The 13,719-nt window shown below is 34.8% G+C and overlaps 1 protein-coding gene across 1 annotated transcript in view; it reads left to right on the top strand.

Moving 5' to 3' along the window:
* Window positions 1-13,719, top strand: part of Brr2 (U5 small nuclear ribonucleoprotein l(3)72Ab) — a 486,889-nt gene that overhangs the window by 249,315 nt on the left and 223,855 nt on the right. The window lies entirely within an intron of this gene.

Below are 13,719 nucleotides of genomic sequence, written 5' to 3'. Positions count from 1 at the left end.
TAAGAGCTACAATATTGGGTAACTGTGTTAATGATAGGAATGGTTATTATTATGAAAATGATTCTGTGTTTGTTCGGTTTGGATCTATCAAGCATGCATGTGTAACGATGTCTACATAAGTTAGGAACTAGATAAGAACACAGATCTGCAAATTATCGAACTGTGTCATGCAGACCACAGACAATTGTATTCAAAAGGGCATGCAAGTAATTTATTATGTCTGTACACGAATACTAGGAGTATCAGAAACAAAGGAATATACTTTGTTGCGTTGGTTAATATATTCGGACCTCGTGTTATAGTCATTAATGAGACTTGGCTATCAGAAGGCATACAGTCAGGAATACATATCCATACTTGAAGTAGAAAAAGCCATCAAAGGCTTGAAATGTGGAAAGGCAGCAGGAGTAGATGATATTTGACCAGAAATGCTGAAGTATGGTGGTATAAAAGTCTTACAGTGACTGCACTGCATAGTTCAGAAGGCCTGGACAAAGGGACGAATTCCCGATGATTGGAGTAGAGCTCTAATAGTGCCCATATATAAAAAGAGAAATAAAACTGAATGTGACAATTATAGAGATATTGCCCTACTGAGTGTTCCTGGCAAGATTTATGCCAGTATACCTGAGAAACGATTGAGAAGAATTGTGGAAGAAAAGCTTGGTGAAGAACAAGCTGAATTCAGGCCATATAGAGGCTGTCAGGATCAGATCTTCACTTTACGACAAATAGTTGAGAAAGCATGGGAATATAACGAAGATCTGTATTTAAATTTTGTCAATCTGGAAGAGGCATATGACAAGGTGCCAAGAGAGAAGCTATTCAATACACTACACTTATATGGTGTTAATGGGGCATTATATCAAGCAATACTTAGTCTTTATTTGAATTGTAAGTCAGCAGTTAGAATTGAAGAAAGTACAGGAAGATGGTTTAATATTAAATCTGGTGTGAGACAAGGATGTACATTATCCTCTCTGTTATTCATTATTTATGTGGATCACATTATGAAGGAAAATGGTATTATACATGATATCAGAATTGGAGATGTTAATGTCAGCTCTTTGCTTTATGCGGATGATGTTATACTTCTAAATAAATCCGCTACAAGTTTGCAAGATTCCCTGACTAAATTGAATAACTGTCGTAATGGATATGGTATGAAGGTAAGCAATAAAAAGACAAAGGCAATGAAAATTGGCAGGAACATTGAAAATATCAACTGCATTGTGAATGGAGAACCTATAGAACAAGTTAAACAATTCAGCTACTTACGCACGATTTTTTGTGAAGATGGTAAATTAAATATGGAAATAAACAACAGAATCAACAAGGCTGGTATGGTAGGAAGTCAACTGAATAAATTCATATGGAATAAGAGAGAAATTAGTTGGAACTAAATTAGCTGTATACAAGACAGTGTTCAAACCAGTTTTAAGTTATGGATCTGAGAGCTGGGTCAGAAGTAAAACACTTGACAAAGACTAGAGACAGCAGATATAAGAGTCCTGAGAAAGAGGCGTGAACAGATGGCATCAATGGCAATATCATGTTAAAAATGAGGATATTAAGAAAGAACTTGCCATTGTCAGCGTCCAGGAATGCGTTAGCAGAACTAATATCAGGTGGTGTGGTCACTTAAACAGAATGGGCATGGAAAGATTAGCAAAACAAGCATTCTCTGCCAGGTTTGCAGGATAACAACCCAGAGTAAGACCAAGATATAGGTGGATTGATACTGTAAAGTACCTTAGATGATAGAAACATAAGATCTGATAATGTTGGAGTCTTGACAAGTAACAGACTGATTTGGAGGAAAATTGTAGATAGGAAGTTAGTAACGATGTAAATTTTTCATGTAGTAGTAGTATCATATTCTGTACACCCCCTTGAGGGTACATGTCAGGAATTTGATGATGGCTATCAGAAGCAGACATACTAACTGGTATCTAGGACAAAGAGTACAGTAATTTTAGGAAGGATAGGAGATATGGGCATGTTGCTAATGATATTGGATAACTTGAATCCAGTTAGTGTTAAGATCTATGATTGTAGTAATAGTAACAGTATTTTATGTGGCATGAATTTGAAGCCATCTAGTGTGAAATGGAATATAACAAGCACAATTACATAGTAGGATGTTGTTACAGACCTGGTGGATAAGTTGCTAGCAGAGAAATGCATTAACATATAAATACGTTGAGTGCAAAAGAGTAATCATAAACAATTTTGGAAAATTATGGAGACAACTACCTTGTTTGAGTAAAACTTTAGTTTAATATAAACCATAATCAACACTCGATGTTTCGACCTTCATATCAAGGTCATCAGGTCATCTTCTGGAACATATACACTATATACAGAGAAACAAGCTGCACTACGATCTACATGGTTTGCTAAAGTTACTGACCGAGGAGGTCAGTAACTTTAGTTGAACTGAAATGAACTATCAAGATACTTCATTTCAGTTCACATATAAAAGTAAGGATGTCATTTTGCCTCTTTACAAGGCCTTGATAAGACTTCACCTGGACTATTGTGCATAGGTCTGACTCCTGGTTTCCATGGTGATTCTGATACAGTAGAGAGAGAGAGAGAGAGAGTGCAAAGGAGTGTGTCAAAAATGATATCAGAATTGTGGAATTAGATTATGATGATTGAGAATTTGTAGACTGCAGACAATAGCAAACAGGAGAAAGAGGTTTGATTTGATTGAGACTTACAAAATTCTGAAAGGGTAATACAGGATTTTAGTTGATGGAATTTTTCATCTTATGGAGGGTGGGTGAGGAAAGGATGTTAGGGCATCCATGGAAGTTGAGAATGAATGCTGTCAAGAAGGGGATTAGGGCTAGATTTTTCTCTCATATAGTAATGGTAGTAATAGTAATGATTTTTCTCTCATATAGTGTGATTGGAAAATGGATTGCCAATGGATGTTGTGTGCACAAGTAGCATGAATGAATTCAAAAACAGGTATGATACCTGGTGGGAATAGTATGGCCTCCTTCAATGAGTTCCCTGTAGGTCTCTTAATGATAATATAATTATAGTAATAACATGTAGTGATCATTTACCAAATTTTTGAAAATTACAATGTAATAATTATTATCACACTATCACTGAATATATAAAATTACTTTGGATTTTTTTTTTCCAGTCAGCAGCATCAATATTTAATATTTTTATAATTTCTCTGGAAAAAAAAAAAAGAATATATTTTTACATATTAAAAAAAGGATAAGATAAAAAAAAGAAAGAGGTGCTTAAGGATCAAAGCTGTATAACTGAGAGGAGACCTCCACATAGTCTTTAAAGGGATGTGGAGAACCGACCAGGGCTTCTGACCTAATGTCCAGTCCTCACCTTCTTGTGGTGCTCCCTGTTAGGTATCTACCTGGATACTGAACGAACGAGAGAATGGGCTAGCAATTTGAGATTTAGACAAACAAATTGTATTCTTATTGGCTTAAACCACAATATTAAATGATGGTACAACATGATAGAATTTCATGCCTGCTGGGGCGTCGTCCATTTAAACAAGACCCCCTTTGTTTTTGCCAGGGAAAAGCGAAAACTCAGCTACTGGAACAAATCCTAAAACAGACCCCAACTCAATATCACCAGAATTTAAGATTCTGGTATTATTGAGCTGAATGGCAAAGAAATGGAGCTAGCTGAGGAATTAGATAAGTACCAGATTGACATAATAGGGGTGACTGAAACAAAAAAGACCAAAACTGGTGAGCTCTTTCTGAGCAATAAATACAAAATGTTATATTCAGGCAATGACAATCATGGAAAAGTAGGAGTAGCCATAGTATTCAACACAAAATACGAGGCTAATCTTCTTTAATGGCAGTCAGTCTCAAGTAGAATACTGTGGGCAAATATGAGAATGGGGAACTGGACAATGAGACTTATTTGTGCCTATGGTCCCACAGAAGGTTCTACTAAGATAGAAGTGGAGGAATTTTTTGAGGCTTTAGAAAAAGCAACTGACACAATAAAAAAGGAAAAGTTGGTCTTTGGGGATCTGAATAGCAGATTAGGAAATGATTGTCAGACATAGAAAAATATTTTGGCAAAATTTGGAGAAAAGAGCAAGGCTAATAATAATGGCAAATACGTGTTGGATTTCTGCTCTGGACATGGACTGCATATTACTAACACCATGTTCCAACATAAAAATGTGCACAAATTCACATGGAGAGAAGAGGCTAGGAATAAGAAAAGTCTCATCGACTATGTTATTGTTGATAGTGATGTTTTCTCTCTGGTGCAGGACACCAGAGTGTACAGAGGATTGAAAGTGGAAGTGATCACTATTTAGTCTTGAGCAGGATAAAATTGAATTTCATATTGAAAAGAAAGTTTTAAAGTGAATAAAAGTTGAGCAGCTCTCAGATGTGAACTGCTGACTAAAATACACAAAGATTATTGAAGAAAAAATGAAAGAGTTTGAGAACAGAAACCAAACTTTAGAGACTCAGTGGCAGGCCTTGAAGATAACCTTGATTGATTCAGCCAGAGAGACATGTGGGGAGGTAGTCTTGGCAAATAAGTAGGCTTGTGCTTTTAGAGAATACAGAGATAAATCTCAGAAAGCTAAAAGCTGTGTAAAACTGCCTAAACAAAAGTCATGGGAAGACTTTGGGTAGAACATAGAAAATAAATATCAAGAAGGTGGCAAAATATTCTGGAGGTTGTTGAAGAAGCTTAGAAATGGAGGAAAGAGTGCTGTAAAAGAAGTTAGAGATGATAAAAGTGACATGAAAATGGGAGATAAAGATATCCTTGAAGTATGGAGTAATTGCTTCGAAAAATTGCTAAATGAAACAAGCAGTGAAAGCACATTGTAAAAAATCACTCAACAGGCATACAGTCAGGAATACATATCCATACTTGAAGTAGAAAAAGCCATCAAAGGCTTGAAATGTGGAAAGGCAGCAGGAATAGATGATATTTACCAGAAATGCTGAAGTATGGTGGTATAAAAGTCTTACAGTGGCTGCACTGCATAGTTTGGAAAGCCTGGACAGAGGGACGAATTCCCAGTGATTGGAGTAGAGCTCTAATAGTACCCATATATAAAACGGGAAATAAAACTGACTGTGAGAATTACAGAGGTTTCCATACTGAGTGTTCCTGGCAAGATCTATGCAAGTATACTTGAGAAACGGTTGAGAAGAATTGTGGAAGAAAAGCTTGGTGAAAAACAAGCTGGATTCTGGCCAAATAGAGGCTGTCAGGATCACATCTTCACTTTACAACAAATAGTTGAGAAAGCATGGGAATATAACAAAGATCTGTATTTAAGTTTTGTTGATCTGAAAAAGGCATATGACAAAGTGCCAAGAGAGAAGCTATTCAATACGCTACAGTTATAAGGTGTCAATGGGGCATTATATCAAGCAATACTTAGTCTGTATTTGAGTTGTAAGTCAGAAGTTAGAATTGAAGGATGTGCAGGAAGATGGTTTAATGTTAAATCTGGTGTGAGACAAGGATGTACATTATCCTCTCTGTTATTCATTATCTATATGGATCACATTATGAAGGAAAGTAGTATTAAATGTGATATCAGAATTGAAGATGTTAATGTCAGCTCTTTGCTTTATGCAGACGATGTTATACTTCTGAATAAATCTGCTACATGTTTGCAAGATTCCCTGACTAAATTGAATAACTGTTGTAATAGATATGGTATGAAAGTCAGCATTAAAAAGCCAAAGACAATGAAAGATAGGTAGAATTGTTGAAAATGTCAACTGTGTTGTGAACGGGGAACCTGTGGAACAAGTAAAACATTTCAGCTACTTAGGCACGATTTTTAGTCAAGATGGTAAATTAAATATAGAAATAGACAACAGAATCAACAAAGCTGGTATGGTATTAAGTAAATTGAATAAATTCATATGGAATAAGAAAGAAATTAGTCGGAACACTAAATTAGCTGTATACAAGACAGTGTTCAAACCAGTTTTAACTTATGGATCTGAGAGCTGGGTCAGAAGTAAAACACTTGACCAAATACTAGAGACTGCAGATATGAGAGTCAGAGTCCTGAGAAAGATAAGCGTGAACAGATGGCATCAATGGCAATATCATATTAAAAACAAGGATATTAGCAAAGAAATTGACATTGTCAGCATCCAGGAATGCATTAGCATAGCCAATCTCAGGTGGTGTATGGGCACTTAAACAGAATGGGCTAGGAAAGATTAGCAAAACAAGTGTTCTCTGCCAGGTTGGCAGGAAAACGACCCAGAGGAAGCCAAGATATAGGTGGATTGATACAGTACAATGTGCCTTAATTGATAGAAATATAAGATCTGATAATGATATTGGAGTCTTGACAAGTAATAGACACAATGACAACACAAATGTACAATGGCTATATGAACAAAGAATTAACCAGTATCTAGATAAAATAAAACAAAATGAAGAAATAGAAATAGAATGGCTTAATATAAAAACGATACTAAATGCAGCAGCAAATGAAAGCTTAGGAAAGACCAAAAAAATTCAATAAAAGAATAAAACTGAAGATCTGGGATGATACAATCAAAGAAATAATCAAAAAGAAAAAAGAAGCCTATCACAAATGGTTAAGCAGTAAAAGATTAGAAGATGAAATAGAATATAAAAGAATAAGAGCCATAGCTAAAAGAGAAGTCAGAAAAAGACATAGAGAATCATGGAATAAATTTGTTTCTAATTTAGAACATGATTTATATAAAATAAGACCCAATGTATATAAGATTTTTAAACACCTAAATGCAGATACCAAAGAAAACATAAAATTAAACACTGAATTGAAATTAGAAGAATTTCTAAATCACTACACAGAACTGTGGACAGACAAATATCTTAAAAAAGACAACTGGAAAACAATTAACGAAGATGAAAAGGAAATAACTGAAGAAGAATTAGAAATCAGCCTGAAAGAAACAAGAAACGGAAAATCACCTGGAGAAGATAAGCTAGGTTCAGAACTATATAAATACGCAGGAACAAGATTCAAAGGAAGACTCTTATTATTTTTAAATAAAATTTACTCAACTGGTATCTCCCCAATAGAATGGAAAAAAGCAATTGTGATTCCTATCTTTAAGAAAGGTAATAGAGATGACCCTAAAATCTATAGAGGTATCAGTATACTAAATTCATGTTACAAAATATACAGCATAATCTTAAATAACAAACTAATGAAATATTCCGAAAACTTTATTCTAGAGGTACAAAATGGATTTAGAAAAGGATGATCATGTATTGACCCAGCCTTCTGCCTAAAATTAATAATAGAGAAAAGAAGAGAATATAATTTAGAAACACATATTGCATTTATTGACTTTGAAAAAGCATTTGACAAAGTCAAAAGAAACATATTATTTAACATATTAAAAGAAAGACAAATACCAAATAATATCCTAAAAGCTGTCACAAGTATATATGAAAATAATCAAATATAAATAAGATTAAATCAGGAGCTATCATATACAAGAGAGATAAACCAAGGGGTCCGACAGGGATGTCCCCTCTCAGCAACTCTTTTTAATATCTACTTAAATGAAATAATAATAAAATGGAGTAAAAATTTACATCAAGGAATTAAACTTTCACCTACAGTTAACTTAAACACTCTCCTCTTTGCAGACGACCAAATAATAATTATAAATTCTGAAGATAACTTACAGAAAGCTATTTTAAATCTAAATGAGATATCCAAAGATTATGGTATGATAATATCAACGGAAAAATCAAAAACTATGGCCTTTAAAGGACAAGATCCAGCAAGAACTAAAATAGTATTAGATAACAAGATCTTAGAACAGGTGAATTCATTTAACTACCTAGGATGTATGATCACTTATGAAAATGAAAAAGATATAAACATAAAAATTGCAAAATATTTAAAAATAACAGGAGTAATTAACTCTATATTTAAACCAAACCTAGTTCAAAAACAAACCAGGCTAAAAGTATACAATACATTAGCCCTACCAGTCCTAATGTATGGAAGTGAAATCTGGACAATAAAACAAAGAGACAAACAAAAATTAACAACAGCAGAAATGAAGTTTATGAGAAAAACTGCAAAGTATACCCTATTTGATCACAAAAGAAACGAAGATATTATGAAAGAATTAAACCAAGAACCAGTAATTGAAAAAATTAAAAAAATATAAACATAGATGGATGGAACACGTTCAAAGAATGGAAACAGAAAGATTACCAAAACAAGCCTTAAAGTACAAGCCATTAGGAAAAAGAAAACCAGGACGTCCTCTTAAACCATTCAACGATGACTTCTAAGGCCGGAACAGGCCATACTAGGCCTAAATCCTTGATATGTATGATGATGATGGCAAGTAATAGACTGATTTGGAGGAAAATTGTAGGCAGGAAGTTAGTAATGATGTAAATTTGTCATGTAGTACTATCATATCCTGTACACCTCTTGAGGATACATGTCAGGAATTTGATGATGATAATGATGGATCTGAGAGCTGTGTCAGAAGTGTAACACTTGATCAAAGACTTGATACCACAGATATGAGAGTCCTGAGAAAAATTAGGGGCATGAACAGATGGCATCAATGTCAATATCATATTAAAAACGAGGATATTAGGAAAGAACTTGACATTGTCAGCATCCAGGAATGCATTCGCATAGCTAAACTCAGATGGTATGGTCACTTAAACAGAATGGGCGAGGAAAAATTAGTCAAACAAGTGTTCTCTGCCAGGTTGACTGGAAAAAGAGATCCAGAGGAGTCTTTTTCCTGCCAACCGTTGCCTTAGAAGATAGATATATAAATATATGATCTGGCAATATTGTAGCTTTGACAGGTAACAAATTGAATTGGCTGAAAATTGTAGGTAGGAAGTTAGTAATGATGTAAATTTTTCATCATGTAGTACTATCATATCCTGTACAATCCTTGAGGGTAAATGTCAGGAATTTGATGATGATGATGAAAAAAGGAGAAGAGTAAAATATTCATCATCAAATTCCTGCCATGTACCCTCAAGGAGTGTACAGGATATGATAGTACTCCATGAAAAATTTACATCATTACTAACTTCCTATTTACAATTTTTCTCCAAATCAGTCTGTTACCTGTCCAGACTCCAACATTAGTAGATCTTATGTTTCTATCTTCTAAGGTACTTTTTACCGTATCAGTCCACCTATATCTTGGACTTCCTCTGGGTCTTTTTCCTGCCAACCTAGAAGAGAACACTAAGTGACCATACCACCTGAGATTAGCTCTGCTAATGCATTCCTGGATGCTAATAGTGTTATGTTCTTTCATAATATCCTCACTTTTAATATGATATTGCCATTGATGCCATCTGACCATTCATGCCTGTAATCTTTCTCAGAACTCATATCTGCGATTTCTAGTTTTTAGTCCAATGTTTTGCTTCTGACCCAGCTCATAGATCGTAAGTTAAAACTCGTTTGAACACTGTATTGTATACAACTAATTTAGTGTTTTGACTAATTTCTCTCTTGTTCCATATAAATTTATTCAGTTGACTTCCTACCATACCAGCTTTGTTGATTCTGTTATCTATTTCCATATTTCATTTACCATATTCACTAAAAATTGTGCATAAGGAGCTTTAATGTTTTACTTGTTCTATAGGTTCTCCATTCACTGTGCATTTGATATTTTCATTGTCTTTGTCTTATTGTTGGCCTTCATACCATATCTATTACAACAGTTATTTAATTTAGTCAGGGAATTTTGCAGACTTTGTAGCAGATTTATTTATAAGTATAACATCACCTGCATAAAGCATAAACCAATATATAAAATGATGGTACAACATGAAAGATTTTAAGAGTAAAATTATGTTTTGAAAATATTTGGCAATTACTGTCAATGATTGACAGTAATTTGGCAATTACTGTCAATCATTGACATATAATAATGTAACATATAACATATATCAATGTCGTCATGTAATTTGATTCATAGATATATATATATATATATAATAATTTGATTCATAGATATATATATATATATGAAGATAGTGTGTGTGTGTATATATACACACACACACACACATGATTTACAATAAATTAAAAAACTTACATAGTAAAAATGCTTGTAACAATTTATAGTAATCACTTCTCAGATTTGTGATGGTGTCTCCCAGGTCTTTAGGAAAATACAAATATTAATAGACATAAATTCTTCTTTTTATTGGTTCTGGTAGGTTTAGTTTAGTGTGAAAATCAGAGGATATTAGTCCAGGTTTATCAAAATACTTTATGTACTATAATTAAACCTAGTTAAACCTACCTGATGTGCTAGGTTATCCAAAATGGAACAGGTGACAGAAGCAACAAGCCATGGTAAATCCCTCATAAAAGGAAAGTAACATGTCTATATTAGGAAGAGAGATAGCAGCTTTCAGACTCATTTGAAGATAGTATAAAGGCCATATTTGCAAAGAACTCATGCTGTCTGTTCTAATATCCTTTTAAAATAAAGCACAGATATACTTTTAACATCTTATTGTGATGTAATTGACAGATGACTTGGTTATTATGGAAATTGTTGTAGAGTAGCAAAGTGTGAGGACAAAAGACTCATTCATAAACATGGCTCTGCTCAAGATGCCATGTTGGACTAGAATCCAAAATTGTCCCATCACAGCCGTAACAGTGACCCTGGCATGCTGCTATATCCAGATTCCTTCTAAGCATAACCTAGCAGAGCAAGTAGCAGCAGAATTCTTCATCGGGTATTTGGAGAGATCTACAAATGTATTACCACCAGGTTTGGTCTTGTGTAATAATTAGCAGTTGACATGAACTACTTTGCTCTTGTACACTCCCTGGCTTTCTAAATCATTAATTAACAATGTGCCGAGCATTCCCAGTGAGACCCATCACCTGCATTGCATGTGAGAAAAAAAGGAGAATAGAAATTGGAGACTTACTTTGGAGCCTGAACATGGCAGTAGCCACTTCATTCCCCAATCTGAATCATTTCTTTTCCTGTCTTCATGTATTTACATGTCTCTGGAATACTTGTATTCTGGATATATCAGCATGTAGATATCATGCATGAAGGGGGGGGGGGCGTTCATAGGTAATCTGTTCTCTTTTGTTTCTCTCTGCTGGTCAGAGAGAAACAAAAGAGAACAGAGTACCAATTGCTTGTACTTTGTTAAAGGAGATTCACTCTTAATATTAAATGGTAGGGCCATCCGCATTAACGAACTCACATTGCTTTATTTTTTCGTCTGCCCCACCAACAAAACATTATAAACCTATAGTATATTTAGTAGTGTGGGTGGGCTAAGGATCTTTTTTAGAATTTTTCATTTTCATATATATATATATATATATATATATATATATATATAGACAATGGACAAAAAAATGGAAACAGTGACATTTTGATTAATGTGACATTGGTCTGCTGTGGATGTCAAGTACAGCCTGTATTCTTTGAGGGAGAGATTCTGTCGGTGCTTGGAACTTAACAGGAGAAATTTTACACCGTTCGTCTTACAGTAACTGGATCAATTTGCCTTTGTTCTTTGGAGGTGGGAAATGTTGCCTGAGAGCTCACTCCAAAATGCCCCATAAATGTTCTATGGGTTTTAAGTCTGGCGATTGAAATGGCCATAGAAGATGGGACACCTCGCCCTCATGTTCCCCAAACCACTGGATGACAACAGTTGCTCAATGAATTGCATCATTATCCTGTTGAAATGTGGCTGGCTGCATAGGAGAAAAGTGTCAACATGAGATGAAGATGATTATTCCATGTTGACACCAATTGAAAGATAATGTGCAGCAATCCAGTGGACCATTGTTATATCTATATTTGCTTCTACTTTGTATATTCCTATTTGCTATTGTCTTTACCACTGTTTTCTACACCCTCCCATACAGTTACTTCCTTTCTGGCTTCTGTAATAGTTTTCTAATAAGTTAAATAAATCAGCTATCACTTTCTTTTTCTTAAACAAACCATGATTCAGGCCGCTCCCAAAATTTTGTCACGTGTAATCCATTCATTCATTAGGGCTTTGTCTATGTATGGGACAAGGCCCTAAAGTTATGTCCTCTGAGACAGTCCGCCGGTTAAATATTGACAAATTTATTTTTTTTGCTGCACCAGCCAATACAGAGGATAGATAAGACTCTTATCCAAGGTGGCTATCTCAGAATAATACACAGTAATAAAATTTCAAACTCTAATCTAACTATTCTCACTTCTCTTTGTTTTACATGCAGTCGTGGCCTGAAAGATTAAACTACCTTCATATGTCCCTCCCGCTAGGTTTGTTAGTAATTTTATGAGTGGCTATTTGAATTTATAAAATCGGCTGGATTCAGGCAGATGATATAAAACATATTTATTAAGGCTTAAGAGATATACATGAAAAATATAAGGTACATGATTAACTTAATCACCTTCCTAGCAAAATTCTGATATCAATACTAACGCTATAATACATAAATCATAACTTGGACCAGTTCCTATAAACCTATAATTTTCCAGCTTAAATTATCTTATCATCAATCACCAAGGTCACTAATCATCTCTCACAATATATCAAAGTTATTTCACATACAGATCCTTTCTAGGGAAACATTCTTCCAAACAGTGACAGGTTACTGCCAAATGGGATAATCGCTAAAGTTCTCTACAACTTATCCATTCATAAATTAACCTACAGAGTTCACGCATATCTTTAATTGAAAATCAGATACTTTAACGTTACCATCCCATGGAATGACTTTCTGTTCTGTCTTCAGCCTTGTCTGGACACCAAGGCACCTTTGTGGGCTACCGTTCTTCGGGTCACTTATGATAGCAGCATGATCAGGTTCTCCAAGTCGATGTGTCGTTCTGGTCTTTCTTTGGAACCACAGGAACACATCTATATCATCGGTCACTCAGTGTAGCTTAGCTATTCTGTTATGAAGAGATAGCTAGCTCTGCCTTGCGAACCTCAATAAGCCTTTCATGACTTCTACGGCCGACCTGGAATCATCCCATTGGCGGAAATGGAGAGCCAGCTTCCAAGAGCGCAGGAGTTCTAAGAATTTTCTTAGAACTTTTGCTATTTAAGGAATTTTTCAATGATTCTCTTGGAATATCCATTAACTTCGAAAGAAGTTTTCAGATGGTTTATTTCTGTAAGAAGTTCATTTGGGTCATCCAGAAGAGAACGGGCTCTATGTCCCAAGGTGGAAATTATTCCAAGCTTATGAGGAGGGAAGTGATGGGACTGACTATGCACATATCTGTTGGCATGTGTGGGCTTTCTATATATCATTGAAAAATTCCTTCTTAATCCTCCTAGACATCACTCAGAAGAAACAAATAGATTCAAAGGCAATATATATATATATTCCTTACATATGTACAGTTTCACATAAAATAGCAAAAGTTCTAAGAAAATACAATATCAGAACCTTGTTCACTCCACTTCCAAAGATCCGTTTCTTAATAAGCCACCCAAAACCTTGTCATCGTCAACTCAAATACCCTGGTGTATATAAAATATTGTATGATTGTGATATTCCTTATTTTGGGCAGACAGACAAATCTGTCGAATTGTGTATGGAAGAACACATGAGGGACATTACTTACAAGAGACAGTGAGCCAGTGCATTATCAAGTCATCCTTTTCTCAGCTAATCCAATGATGAAAACCAAAGTCTGC

This window comes from Typopeltis vanoorti, chromosome 5 (assembly GCF_054136105.1).
Source record: "Typopeltis vanoorti isolate ZY-2024b chromosome 5, IOZ_Tvanoo_1.0, whole genome shotgun sequence".
NCBI classification, from domain to species: Eukaryota; Metazoa; Arthropoda; class Arachnida; order Uropygi; family Thelyphonidae; genus Typopeltis; species Typopeltis vanoorti.
This window is presented reverse-complemented; position numbering and strand designations above follow the sequence as displayed.